We start from the raw sequence: 15,618 nt of genomic DNA, 5'->3' as shown, positions 1-15,618 counted from the left end.
GGGTTGCATATGTAACATCAGTTTTTGTGAGTCTGTGGGAAGAACAGTAAAAGTAAAGTGTGAAGGAATAAAAGTAAATTTACAAGGTAAGTGAAAAAAAAATATTCAACAGAATAACAATGCTAAATCAGGTATGCTTTATTCAGATAATTAGCAGCAATATAGACAAAATAGGACACACGTAAAGTTAATCGTAAATAATCATACATATAACATAAAGCATTTAATTTACATTTTAGGATATTCATTTCTTGAGTCCACCACCGTAACTGCCACCTTTCACTCCACCAATATTTCCTCCAGAAACTCCTCCTCCAACTCCTGCACCTATCCCTTTCCCATAGTCTTGCTGGCATGGGTCAACCACACCTAAAGTAAGAGCACACAAAGTAATTATTACATGCATAGGAATACAAGTTTTTTTATTTTATTTGGTATGTTATAAAACATGCTTATCAAACAAAAGACTTTCTGTTCACAGATATGCTTTTATTAGCGGAGAAAATTTCTGTCCAGGTTCAATTAGCTGGGAGTTCTGAGTTCTGTTAGAATCTGAACTTTGTAATGAAATTGTGTTAGCTTTTTATTGCAAAAGTCTAATATGTAAGTTTTTATATGTATATACTGTAGCAGTTGCACTTCAATCCTATTCCTGTCAATTTTTAAAAAAAAAGCCTGCCATAAGGCCTGCTTTGACCAACAGATAGAAAATTGGTTAGTGGTTCACTGAGGCTGTCCTGGTTCTCACTGATGCAAAATTATCCTGCCACTGATCAATTTCTATCACCTTCTTAGATACAGCTGAGTAAAAAATGGAGAGCAGCGGTGAGTTTAAAGGCATAGTCCACCTTTTGCAAGAATAATCAACGCACCCATATAAATTATTTAATTATTTAAAAAAAAAATTACATTTACTTTTTTCCAATGGAGTCTGCAAGGCATTGCAAATACAAACAGTAAATCAGGGTGCAATGCTCTGGCTCCTGCAGACTTTTCCTTTAGCCTAATGTCCATACCAAGGTGCAGATCTTCATTTACAGGGCTGGAGGAAGTTAGTAATGGACTATAAGTGCAGTGAAATTGCTGCAATTGGGTAAATGGGCTGTTGAAGACTTCAAGTCTCTCTGCTGTGGCGACAGATAGAACATGTTTTTTTCATTCATAGATTCCCATTAATCAATGGCATGGCTATGCCAGTGGAGCCACACACAGCCACGCTAATGCTAGTCATGCTTTGCATCTTTTTTTTAGAATGCCATGCTAAATTAAATATACTTTAATGAGATTAAAAGCAGAATAGACACAGTGAGACACTTGTAAAGATAATCTTAAATAACTGTTAATAGTATAGATCTAGAAACAGTAGTTTAAGAATTTAAATTCACATATTTTAAGTGGTTTATTTTCTTCTTAAATTCTTGACTACACTACAGTAATCCATACCTTGTGCTCCACCGCCAGTTCCTATACCAATTAATCCAGCACCACCTCCTGCATTTTGGCATGGGTCAATAATACCTAAAAAAAATGGCATAGTACATAAGTTACTGTGCAGGAATGCAAGTCATACTAGGTATCTTAAAACATTTTTTTTTTCTAAATCACATATACTTTAATGAGATTAAGAACAGTATAGTTACAGTAAGACACTTGTAAATATAATTATAAATAAGGGTTAATAGTATAGATCTAGAAACAGTAGTTTATCATTTAAGCATTTAATTTCACATATTTAAATGGTTTATTTTGGCTCCTTAAATTCTTGACTACACTACAGTAATCCATACCTTGTGATCCACCGCCAATTCCTATACCAATTAATCCAGCACCGCCTCCTGCATTTTGGCATGGGTCAACAATACCTAAAAAAAATGGCATAGTGCATAAGTTACTGTGCAGGAATGCAAGTCATACTAGGTATCTTAAAACATTTATTTTTCTAAATTACATATACTTTAATGAGTTTAAGAACAGTATAGTTACAGTAAGACACTTGTAAATATAATTATAAATAAGGGTCAATAGTATAGATCTAGAAACAGTAGTTTATCATTTAAGCATTTCATTTCACATATTTTAAATTTTTTATTTTGGCTTCTTAAATTCTTGACTACACTACAGTAATCCATACCTTGTGCTCCACCGCCAATTCCTATACCAATTCCTCCAGCACCACCTCCAGATTGTTGGCATGGGTCAACAGCAACTAAAGAGTGACACGGTACACAAATTATTAAACAATAATTATACTTTACTTAAACAAAAAAATGTTGGATAGTAGCAATGAAACTTTTATCTAACCCATTTTATTTTTGGGATTCTGCATTGGTTCTAAAGGGAAGGGCATTTCTTACTTCCTCTATGGTATGGCATAAGAAATAACGAGGAAACACCCTCAAACAGGGATGCAGACAGCAGTAAAAGCGCTTTAGTAAAGTGGAAAGGGTTAAACCCTGGCTATGCACCCAGTGGAGAGTTTTTCCCTTATTTTTGCTGGGATAGAAAATAAGGGGAAATCTTTCCAGTGGACTTACAGACAGCAGTAAAACCAAAACTACAAAAGAAAAAAAAATGGTGAGATTTTTTTCTTACCCCACCAGATCTTTAAATGCTCTATTTCATCTAACGCTGATATACCAGATTTAACAACAAAATCTGTACATGTGACCTTATTTAGATAATGCCATTTCATTATTTATGTATTCTTCATCACAGGGTTCAGAACCCATGCAGTTATAGAAGCCATTATGTCACAAAACACTGCTATATATGGTTGACTAACCTAAATTACAACTTGGTTTACATTACACCTACCTGTGTGTGCGTGTGCGTGTGTGTGTGCGTGTGTGTACAACTTTTTTAAAGCATATCTAAACCAAAGAACACAGGTCCAATATATTGCATGGTCATTAAATGTGTCCTAAGGAGACAATGCTCATTTGGTGTACTATATCTATGGAATGTGGATTGTCACCTAGAATAGAAAGTTAGTACTACAGAACCCTGCCCGCTGTCCTCATCTCCATAACATAAGTGTGAGATGTTTAGTAGTTCCAAAAAGTGAACTGGGAACATTGATAGTGAAAAAAAGTGCTGCAGAGGAAGAAAGCATAAAAAACTAATGAGATTACTTGTTCCTAGCAGAATCAATTTTTATAGGAAATAACAAAATCCCTTTAATGGTATTATTAGACCAATAAGGAGCAAATATGAGAAGTTTATTGTTAGGGATTACATATATTTTAACTAAGGAAACCAACAGTTGTGGTCTTACATTGAGTTGCAGCCATCAGTAATATTTAGAAGGTAGTAAAGATGTTAAGGGAGGCTGAGGTCTATTTATCAATGTAACAAATAAGAAAACTGTAGAAACATAGAAGAATAATGGCAGAAAAACACAGAGGACTAATGTCTGTAAGCCCACTGGGAAATTCATTTATTTGTTTGTAATATACATCCAGGTCTTTTTAAATTAAAGTATTGCACCCAGTTTTTATTTTGTGATTCCATAGTATACTTTCTTCCTGTCAATAATATTTCCTAAAATGTTTTGTGACCTTTCTTAATAGATATAGGCATCCTTTCCTCTTTCTGCACTTTAGCAGCATTAATAATATGTTGTTTGGCCTACCTTTGTTTTTATACACTTCGTCAGCTATTCTTTTTCTTGCATCTCCATTATACTGATTTTTAAAATGAATTCATTTATTATGTATTTGTAAAAAATAAATAATACGGAGTAACAACATTTTCTTTTTTGACATTGCCACCAAGCATGGTTTTATGTACCAATGTAACCATTTTTGTAACTCAAATTGAAGGAAAACATCTAGCAATGCTGGACTAGGGACCATATTACCAACACAATGACACTTTGTAATTAGCTTCAGTAAGACATGTATTAATCAAAATGGCTCTGGGACCACTTCTACCAATCTGCTAAGTATAGTGTTTCTGATTCAACTGCATTCCCAAGCAGAATGGGACTCTAAACATATTACAGTTATAAAAAGTGCAATTCTAGTTTGTCCAATTTTAGCTATTATGACAATTTAAAACATGTTTAAAGTTAAAATATACACTGTTCTTACCTCCACATGGTTGTGGCATGACCTGACATGGCTGGACTGGCACAGCTGGAAAAAATAAAAGCTTTAATAAATCGGAAACCAAATATGCCTATATATAACTACACGCAAACGATGCTATGGGTTATATTTTATGACATACCTCAAAACCTGCTTATGCTGATACTTCACAAAGTAATGCCAGGTAACATTTAATAAAAGTATTGCATTTTTATTTTGATTATACAAGCCATTTTTTTATATATATTATTCCCTTCTTATGTAAAGAAATTAAATATAAAATAGCTAACATACATTTTGTGCAAATCCTGAAAACCAACGGTTGGACTTTATAATTATAATTAATTATATAATTATAATTTCTTATTCATGGCAAAGGATATTCATGAAGAATGCTCAATCTTCTTGTGTTGATTCATACATAAACACCATTGCATGATAACCAGTGGAGAATTCTGTATATTGTACTTTCAGATTTTTAAAACATATGTATAATAATAAGAGTTTTGTTAATAACTCACTGTGGTAATATTTATACATTATGTTGATATCCTAAAAGTCTCTTGTGCATATTTATTTCATTGCATCATAACCTGCTGATAGCCATTTCCAAATATAATATTTTAGTGTAATGCTGAATTAACAAAAAGGTACAACTTGTCTAAACATGTATTATCATGCTTTGATCTGATCCTTGTACATAGACACAAGGATCATTTTCAGGAGTGGTTGGAATTGCCTATGCCAAAGTTAATTTAAATATGGGTACCACTAAAACCAGTGGGCATACAGTATGTAATATTCTGATTCCTCGCTTGTGTACCCTTACAATACCACATCCATGCTAATTTGGAATAGCTTGATTTTTTTAGTTACTTGTATTTTCTCCCTGTCAGAGCAAATGTATCAGGCTGTAGGAGCATCCTGTCTCCTGCCTAAACTTAGTGTTGATAACAGACAATCAAAAATGTGTCATACAACAAAGATATTGCCAGGATTACATGAAAGGAAATAAATGGCTTGGTAAATTGACAGTTTTAATCTCCTACAAAAGCCCTCATAGCATGTTAGCTAACAGCCTTGTACACAGGCAGAAGACAAGTCAACCTCCTTACAGTGTGATTTTGAGCTAGCATTTTTGTTCTGATATGCAGATCATCAGATTGCACTATTCTATTGCACTATTTAGGCCTGGTTCACACCTGAGTGTTTTTTACGCTTATCTCTGAAGTCTCAAAATGCCCAACAAGCAAAATCCCATTAATTTCAATGGCCCCTGTTCACATATGAGCATTTTATTGCCTGAAGCAAAACGCCTGAAGCTCAAAAAAGAACACAAGCTTCTTTTTTTGGCAGATTACAAGCATTTTTGTTAGATGTCAATGCCTGCCTCCAAACACCTGGAAAAAAAAACGGCTGAAAAACGCCCCAAAAAAAGCCTGAAAAATGCACAAAAAGCCTAAAAATGATACGCTAAGGTGTGAATGGAGCCTTAAGTGCGCATTTTCAGATCTCCCAAATACTCATTGCTGACTGGTTTCTTTAGAAATCTAGAGTGTACTTTTGCAAAATGTATTTTACCCAACCAATAAAATGTAGTGAATATCTTTGGCATCTAGTCATATGTTTAATTAAAAATTATTTTCTAGAACAGTTATTACTAACAAATAGGTATGGCTTAAGAATTGTCAGCATTTTCTTTACAAAGATTGATAATTTGATCTCTTTCCAGGTTGATTGAATTGACTACTCCTCAATGTAAATGCAGGACATTTTCTGCACAAATACACACTCTATTTACAGTTTTATGCTGTACTTACTGCCACAGTCTTTGGATTGAGCTGCGCCTCCACCATAGTTACCAGCACCACCGCTGCCTCCGCTTATTCCTTTTCCACCCTTAGTGGCCATAACTGCAGATTGATCTTTGTGAATGTCTTTAGTGAAATGCTTGCAGTTCTTTTTGTTATCCTTTTATACAAAAGGTTCTGTACTTTTTTTTTTTTTATTAAAATATGTTTACCTACAGGGGCCAATTACATTCCTGTTACAACCTATTTAATTAGAAGCTTGCATATCAAAGGCATTTTCGTGACTTACTGTTTATTTAAATTTGGGGATGGGTGCATCTCATTAGTAATTTTTTTTTTTTTAGCCATAGTAATCCAATTGTTGACATGTTTCTTATAAATCCGTGCAGTGACTAATTTCAGCATCGATACATTAATCATTCACAGAGTGACCTGATTAGAAGGGGAACAGCAATAATCCTTTTGACTATTTGTGGATGCAGAATAACAAAAGATCAACTCTACACGTAATATACTTGTCATATCGTGGATACTTCTTAAGCTGATACAACTAATTATTGCATTTTTTAAACCTCTTTTCAGTCTTGTCACGTAATGTAAAGTCGGTATTGGGAGCTATAGAAACATAGAAACATAGAAAAGTGATGTCAGAAAAAGACCAAGTAGTCTATCAAGTCTGCCCATTCTATCTTTTGTTTTTTTTTTTGTTTGTTTTGTTATTTTTTTCTGGTTTTATTTTTTATTTTATTTTTTTTTTAACCACTTCTAGACCAGAAGGATTTGCCCCCTTTATGACCAGGCCATATTTTGCGATTCAGCACTGTGTTACTTTAATTGACAATTGCGCGGTCATGCGATGCTGTACCAATAAAATTGATGTTCTTTTTTTCCTACAAATAGAGCTTTCTTTTGGTGGTATTTGATCACTTATGCAATTTTTATTTTTTGTGCTATAAACAAAAAAAGAGTGACAATTCTGAAAAAAAAAAACAATATTTTTTCACATTCTGCTATGTACAGTAACATTCCCCAAAAAAATATTTAAACATCAAATTTTTTTTAACATTTTAGGCCAATTTGTTTTCTGCTACATATTTTTGGTAAAAAAAATTGCAATAAGTGTATTTTGATTGGTTTGTCTACTAACTACAGGAACGATTTATGTCATTTTTTTTTTTTTATTACTAGTAATGGCGGCGATCTGCGACTTTTTGCAGGACTGCAGCATTTCGATATGGGATATGGCAAGAAGTGCAGGATCTGGAGGAGAACCAAAGGAGGGCTGGAGTCAGCTTCCAGAGTCTGCTGAATGCTGAGACCAGGGGAGGTAGAGGCAAGGTGGTGTTGTGGCTGCACAGAGAGGTGCATGATCTGTAGGAGGAGTTCTGCCCTCCTCTCTGCTGCGGACTGCTGAGAAAGGGGGGTGGGCAAAGACTAGCCTTTCTGCAGCTGCACAGAGGAGTGCAGGATCTGGCAAAGGAGTTCTGTCCTCTGTTCTGCCGACTACAGAGACAAGGTGGGGACAGAGACAAGGTGGGTGCCGCAGCTGCAGCAGAGGTGCGAGGGCCACATCAAATAGCCTGGGGGGCCGCATTCGGTCCGCGGGCCTTACGTTTGACACCTGTGGATTAGAGGGTTCTCTGCAGGGAAAAAAAACAAAACCATTATGCTATGCTTTTTCCCAATTCCTCTGAGCTCTGGCATATCTTTGACAGCAATTAGTACAGCTCAGCTGTCATGATATAAAGCCCCACATTCCAATCATTTTATGCTATTTTATTGTCTTTTCCTCTGTTTTATTAAGAGAAAGACATAAGAAGTAATTAAATTGACTGTTAAGCCACTTTATCCACTTTATCCCATCTTGTCTGTTTAATAACCCTGTGTGCCCCTGTGTCCGTGTTTTACCAGTTTTCAGAGCGCCGATTGCCGCTCACATGATCCACCGGCTCTCCCCTTTCCCTGTACGACAGCTGCAGTGGGTGGAGCTGAGGATTCCCTCCTGATGTCAGTTCGGAGGGGAGGAGGTGAGAGCCGGCGGGTCATGTCATGTCAGGTCATGTGAGCGGTGATCGGCACTCTGAAAAATTGTACAAAACGGCTTATTTTTATAAAACACAGACACAGGGGCACACAGGGTTATTAAACAGACAGGATGGTATAAAACATTAAATAATACCACAGCAGCAGGAGAAGAGGGGCAGGCACTGACACAGGAGCAGACAGGCAGGGAGGGGAGGGGAGAGAAAGGACAGAGGAGGACAGGATGCGCGTACACTGACCACAATGTCAGGGCTCAGTGGCCATGATATACCGTGGTCAGTTTACAAGGGGAGGGTATAGCCAGGCAGGATCAGCCAAATATTTTAGGTGATAGAAAGGGCAAAATTACCACTGCGCATTGTGCTGTATAACATGTATAACATGCTTTAAGGGAACAGGAACAATATTTTTTTAGGTTAACAAACACTAGACTGTACAAGGTCTAATATTTTCTTTAGGTGGCATTAAAATTGCTAGCAGATTTCAACTAAACTGAGTGTATTGTTTACCAATCTGTGCTTAGCTCTAAAATGTATAGATTCCATATATACTTTTAAATCTTTGGGATTTTCTTTTATTTTCATAAGGTACATGGTGTGGTATGGCCTTAGTTTTATTATAGGTAAATCTGACATTGAAATGTATAATTCATTTGATTTTACCCAGAATCTATAAGCTTTTATTGGTGATTTACTTTAGTAAACAACACATTTGGTTTCAAATGGGTTTTAGAAAAAAAAAAAAAAAAGATTAGTTTTTTATATTCGCTTTCCATAACACCACTAAGTTTTTATATTCACTCTCACCATAAAGCCACTAATCTTTGCTTAAAAATACAAAAAGTAATAATAAAAAGTAAAATGTGTTGGTCCTTTTTTCTATATATCCCATTTATTTTGACGCCTGATCTGAAAGAACTCAAATAAGTGCTTTGTGCACCTACAATTGCATAATTCACAATATAAAATTTCTCAGTTTCAAAAATACATCACATGTTTTGTAAAATACAGACAAAATAAAGCAAAACATATTGATAAAACATGTCAGTACTTTTAAACTTTTAAAGTTTACTGCTATTATTTGTGTCAAATAGATAGCCCTCCTCTGTGTCCCTTTCTGAAGCTGAATTAATTTTGTAACTTACCTGATTCCAAGGCTATGCTCCATCAACTGCCTTTCACCTAATCCAATAAGAGTTTCATTATTGGTCACTTAGACTCCTTTCACATCTGAGCGATTTGGTTCATGGATGAGATCGCTGTGATTCTGCCCGGATTCCAGATTCATGGCAAAACGTGGAACGCGTTTGCAATGCTATTATTTCTTAAAGGCACCCCAAATGCAGTGCGATTGACGAGCAACAAAAACAAGATTTGGTAAATTAGCTTCTTTGGAACGTTTTTGGAGCACAAAAAAAAACAAGCAGCAGCAGCTGTTGCGAGGAGCATAAAATAGAAATAGTTTTATCTGTAAAGGTAAGGCCATTTTCTTAAAGGAAAAACAAACAGAAGGCGCTTCTAAGTGCAGTAACACACAATGTATTTGTTGCCCAAGGAAAAAACACACCTACTAGAAGTAAGATGGGGGAAGGCTCATTAGGATCATCATGGTAGTGAGGTATGCAGTCCACTAATAGACAGTCCTAAGTGTAGTTCAGCTAATGTTCAGCCTCGATTCCAGCCAACCAGCAGAGGGGGGCCGCAACAAGAAACACCAGGAGGAATGGCTGTGCTGCCAGGACCAGCGTGGAACGCAGGGCACGGAGGTGACATCAATCGGAAGTGACCAAGGCCAGTTTGGATCGCAGGTTCCCGGCATTGATGAAAAAGGGGCGGGATGTGTTTCGGAGCGTGCAATTGGCTCCTTCTTCATGCCAATCATCCAACTGGCTGCACATTGAACTACCCTATGGACTGCCTATTGGTGGACTACCTCCCTACCATGATGATCTCGATGAGCCTTCCCCCTACCTACTTCCAGTAAGTGTGTTTTTATCCTTGGGCAGCAAATACATCTTGTGTTAATGCACTTAGAAGCGCCTTCTGTTTGTTTTTTTTTTTCTATTACCAGAGAATTACTTCCCTTTTGGAGTGCTGCTCTAGTGCCATCTGAGTCTTCTGTTTGCCTGATTCACAACATCCCTGCAGACTATTGTCTCTGACCAGTCCTGTTATCCAGAGCGCCCTTCATTCCACTACCCACTTTTTTAAAGCCATACTACAGGTATTTTTCTTATTCAAATGAGCCCCCAGGAAGGGTAAAATAAAAATAAAAAATCAGCTTATTATGCAATACTCACCTTTTAATTCATACCTGTCCTTTACAGTTCTTGTATTTTGCCTTAAGATTATTTCATTCACCTGGGCTTAATTACACCAATCGTCTATCAAAATAATCTTCAGGGCCCCAGTGCAAAAAAACATAAAACCACGTAGGGCCCCCCTGGCCCACTTGTCCCGAGGTGCATCCCTCTGAGCCTGGGCCCCTTTACCCTCATCATGGGGCCCTTTATTATGACCCTGCAGTGGGAACCTTTCACATGTTCTGCAGTGGGCCCCCTTCCTGCCATCTTGGGGCCCCCCACAGTGGCGGAATGCCAGGGCCCAGTCACAAGTGCAACCTCTGCGATCCTAGTAGTTCTGCCACTGGGTGAAATATTCTGTGTGTGTGTGTGTGAATATATATATATATATATATATATATCTATATATACCCACATACACACAGCCTTCCACAAATCAGCAGTACAGTACCTTCGATCAGACAGCCAGGTGAGGCAGAGGAGCACAGCACACAGGAAGACACCTCTCCCTACTTCGCTTTCACTTTGCTAAGTGTGTTCACTGTCTGATGGAGCTTCTGGTGCCAATGCACGATGGGGAGTTTGATCTGACAGCCTCTCTCTATGAGCCACGTGGGCCCCCCTGAGTCTGGTAGCTATGCTACTGAAAAAGAATAAGAGCATACTATGAATGAATGGTCATCACCCCATGGCATCTACTTCCCAAGAGGATATGTATCAGGGACACAAATGAGTATCTATGTGAAGAAAAATTTAGTAGAATTGTGAGATACATTTATTCGGTAGTGTAGGAAAGGAGAATATGGACTCTATCAGAGTCAACTCTTGTAAAGATCTGAGAGGTTTGGGTAAGGTGTGTTTGAATCAAGATAATTGGAGGTAATGCCATGTGTTCTTTGATGAAATGGAATCAGGACCATTCATTTCTTCCATGGGTAAAAGTGATGAAAGACAAGTAACACGGTGCAGTAAATGAGGTTGGGGAAGTGGCCAGTGTAGAAAAGCTCAGTCCATAAGTCCCAGGAGGAAGAAATGGTGGTTTAGAAGGGGCCTTAATAGAGAATTGTAACTCTATTTATAGTAAGTATGTAAAGCTTCCCAAATTGCCAAGGTCGAAATAATAAGTAAAGAAGTTAAAACTGAAAGATTCCTATAAGTTTTGGGAAACTATGGTGATATGCATGGTGAGTTGTTTATTTTAGTCTTAGGGAGATATTAAAGCGGAGCTACACCAAAAATGGTAAGCTCCGCTTGTTCGCACCCCCCCCCCCCATGCCACTGCCACTTTTGGCACTCATTGGGGGAGGGGGTGGGTCTTGACAGGTACCCATTCCCACTTCCAGGTAAGAAGATCGCTGCGGCGATCTCGGAGCATTTCCAGACCCTCCTCCTTCCCTCTGCTGCCCTCCGGAACACACACTATTGGACACACACACTGGGACTAATCAGAAAGCACAGTGCACACAGCAGGAACCTGGCTGTGAAACCTGAAGGCTTCACTGGTGGTTTCCCTTACTTACAATGCCGATGCCTGCACCCAAAGCTGATTGATGAATCGGCTCGGAGTGCTGACATCGCAGGATCCCTGGGCAGGTACGTGTCCTTATATTAAAAGTCAGCAGCTACAGTATTTGTAGCTGCTGACTTTTATTTTTTTTTTCCAGACTGGAGCTCCTCTTTAAGGAATTCAGATTTGCTCAGGTGATTTTGAAATTGGAAATGTCTCCATATGTTGAGAATTATTTCATTAGACAATATTATAGGATACATATTTGTGCGTTTTACCACTTATTTTAATACCATGGATATCTTGATTATAAAATTGTGTATTTCACTGTACCTGAGGTTCCTAAAAGTCTCGCTTATATTGTCATATATCTCAGTGCTGCTACTTATAATAATAATAAATCCAAACTTTGTGACATTAATATTAGTGTGACAACCAATAATCAATTCCACAGTAGCGCAACCACTGCTCCTATGCAGTGTTAAAACATATGTCTGCAAAACATATAATCAAACGTGAAAAAATAATGAAAAAATTATATAAAAACATTCGAACTTCAAAATCATAAAAAAAGGCCATGCAAATATCAAATCAGCAGTGTTTGAATCAAAAATAAATTTCTCCAAAGTGATTCAGTCCAGGAAAGTTTGTGATTAGCACTCACATCCCTATGTGAGTAGTGGCAGGAATAATACACCTTGTATCCACCACCAGTGAAATTAGATAGAGCGTCTCCGTTATGGAAATGCACTTTGACTCTCATGAAAGACTGGGGTATTTATGAGGTTTGGAGGGATGTTACAAACACTTCTAATGCCAAACTATAACCTATCTTATTATATTATATAATTTTATATATTATATATTATGTTATTATAAAGCTAAGAATATAATAATATAATTTTATAATAGTGTACTGTTTATTGTATGAGCAAGATAGGTTTTAGTTTGCCATTAGAAGTGATTTTAACATCCCTCCAGACCTTGTAACTACCCCAGTCTTAACATAGCACCTTATAGTTAAGATTTAACAATTGGTATATAATTAAGTCCAATATATAATCGAATGGACCTTATGAGACAAACAATAATAACTTGGATGACCATCTAAATAATAATAATATATTGGTAATGTACCTTTTGGTAATTAAGGGGTTATCATTATAGGTGGATCATTTTTGTTTGGCTTATGTAGGGTTAATAGTCCAGATGGACAAAACATCTTGCATTAGGTGAGATAATGCGATGAAACCTGGATGTCTTTGAGACCCGATAGTTACCTGAGGGTAAGGAGGAGATGCGTAGAAAAGCTGAGATACCACACCGTATAGCCACCCCCCCGTGACGAAGTTGGATATGACGAAATGCGTCAAACGTCTATGCAGAGCTCGGTTTTTGTATTGATTGTGGGAGAGTGTGGAAGGTGACTACACTGACAGTTGAAACCAGCGTGGAGGTGGTGAGACTGGAATGAGCTGTTGCCTACCTAATACCTACCCACTGACAAGCAATGCACAAGATGATTTTAAATGTGAGTGGTTTACTTGGAATTTAATAAATGTGTTATGGGATTAATGCACTGTTGGAGGATTTTTGTTTTCTCTCACACACATGCGATGAGATAAGACCTGCTGATTGAGGAGTAAAACTACCAGGTGGATATTGATCCCATCTTAAAAGCTTATTTGCCTTTTTATGAGTGTGAATCTGATGAGTGCATTTCCATAAGGGAGACGGCTCTATCTAATTTCACTGGTGGTGGATACAAGGTGTATTATTCCGACCTCTACTCACATAGGGATGTGATTGCTATTTACAAACTTTCCTGGATTGAATCACTTTGAAGATTTATTTTTGATTCATACACTGCTGTTTTGATATTTGCATGGGTATGATTTTGAAGTTCAAATGTTTGTATATAATTTTTTCATAATTTTTTCACGTTTGATTATATTATTTCCAGACATATGTTTTAACACTGCATAGGAGCAGTGATTGCGCTACTGTGGAATTGATTATTGGTTGTCACACTAATATCAAGATACTAATCTTGATTATGCTTGATTGTCGAAGGGAATGTTTCTAGGGACAATATATATATATATAAATGAATGCGGTAGCGCTGCTAAAAGGACACAACTTATTAAATAAAATCCGCAATATGAAACTAAATTAAAACACCATACTGTAAATAAACAAATTATTTCAAATAGAGTGAATAATTGTTACGGTACAATGTAGTGCAGAGACACTGTCTCTGGTGTGGCTAAAGTGCAATCAAATACAATTAAGAAAATGCAATTCAGGATAAATGAGTAAATATAAGTGATAACACTGTTACCAAAAAATAAATGACAGTGTGAAATCCATACAAAAAATACCATACATATAGATATAGTGCCAAATAAATAAATACCTAATAAAGGTGCAATGTGCTGCCGAGACACTGTCTCTGGTTAAATACAGTGCAACCAAGAGGAAGAAGTCCAAAGTGAAAAAATAAATAAATATATAAATAAATCCCTTTTAAGTGTCGGGTCACACTTGTGCGATGCGGGAAGGCTGCGAATTCGCAGCCTGTTCCCGCATCGCAAACGCACATCTGGCAGTTCACACTGCCATATGCGATACGCTGGGGGTGTCAATGAAATGTTAACGACACCCCCAGTTTGATCGCATATCGCAGTGCGATCTGACAGTTCGCACAGGATCGGATCGCACAAGTGTGAACCACTGTGCGATCCGATCCTGATGCGGCTGAAAAAAATGCCTCATGTGCGACTTTTGTGCGGGTGCAGTGCGAATTTAGCCATACAAAGTGCATGGCTGAATTCGCACTGCACATCCGATCGCATGTAATGAAGGAGCAGTGCGCTCCGATATTACATGCGATCGCCGCACACGCGGAAGTGTGAACTGGCACTCATGTACAAATAGTGCAAAAAAAATAAAAATAAAATAAAAAAAATAAAAAATCTCTATCAAAACAGCAGTCAGTGGGTCATTCTGTGTGTATCCACTCCTTAAGTGACGTGCTGAATTTACCAGATGCAGTGTTTGCTCATCTCCGTAATTCACCCACTAGGGGTCTCAAGCAGTACAAAAGCTGATAAAATCATGCCATCCATTCAATAGGAAAACTCACCAATCTTGATGTTACTCCAAAATGGTTTAGCACATATGAAAAAGAGAAGACAATCTCCAATGGTGCAGTATCGACACATTCAGAAGGTATAAAACCACAACCCAACTTCAAATATTAAACTCACATTTATTAGGTGAAAATAAAGCTTATAAATTCATAAAGTCCAAACGAGGTCATATCAAAACCATCAAATCTGTCCACCGCTTGGTACCTCCAAGGTACCTCCTGCACCATACTACTATGCATTATATGCTGGTATTTAGTTAAAGTGATTTTAAAGTCAAATTGTTTTTTTAACCCAACCCCCCTAAATATTCACCTGAGTCCTCTATCGATTACTGTGCATGGCTGTATCTCTTCTTTCCCCTCTTTTCCTCTTCACACAGGGACTTGGGCAGCAGCTGAACTCATTGGCCCTTGCTGTTGTCAATCAAATGCTGTAAGGAGGAAATGGGGTTGGGGCAAGCTGCACTGTGTGTCTATGGAGCGCGGCTCCATAGACACATACATTCTGGGAGTCAGCACGCACTGTGTGCCTTCATAATAAGTAGCTTGCTATGGGTGAAAAGGGAGAAGAGGAGGAGCCAAGATCTCCGGCGGGGGACCCTAAAAAGGAGGTTCAGGGCCGCACTGTGCAAAATAATTGCACAGAGCAGGTGAGTATAACATGTTTATTATTTTAATTTAAAAAAGTTGCCTTTAGTAACACTTTAAAATACATG

At 37.5% G+C, this 15,618-nt stretch overlaps 1 long non-coding RNA gene across 1 annotated transcript; it reads right to left on the bottom strand.

The window, feature by feature from the left end:
* Positions 1–344: 344 nt before the first annotated feature.
* Positions 345–2,240, bottom strand: LOC309564517. The gene is made up of 3 exons (XR_014225751.1): positions 2,132–2,240; positions 1,788–1,862; positions 345–369 (listed from the first exon to the last, which is right to left on the bottom strand). It is a non-coding gene; the product is annotated as an uncharacterized lncRNA (long non-coding RNA).
* Between the last annotated feature and the right edge of the window lie 13,378 nt (positions 2,241–15,618).

This window comes from Pelophylax lessonae (genome assembly GCF_965119305.1).
Source record: "Pelophylax lessonae genome assembly, chromosome: 9".
NCBI classification, from domain to species: Eukaryota; Metazoa; Chordata; class Amphibia; order Anura; family Ranidae; genus Pelophylax; species Pelophylax lessonae.
The sequence above is the reverse complement of the archived record's forward strand: the minus strand, read 5'-3'. Positions and strand labels throughout refer to the sequence as shown.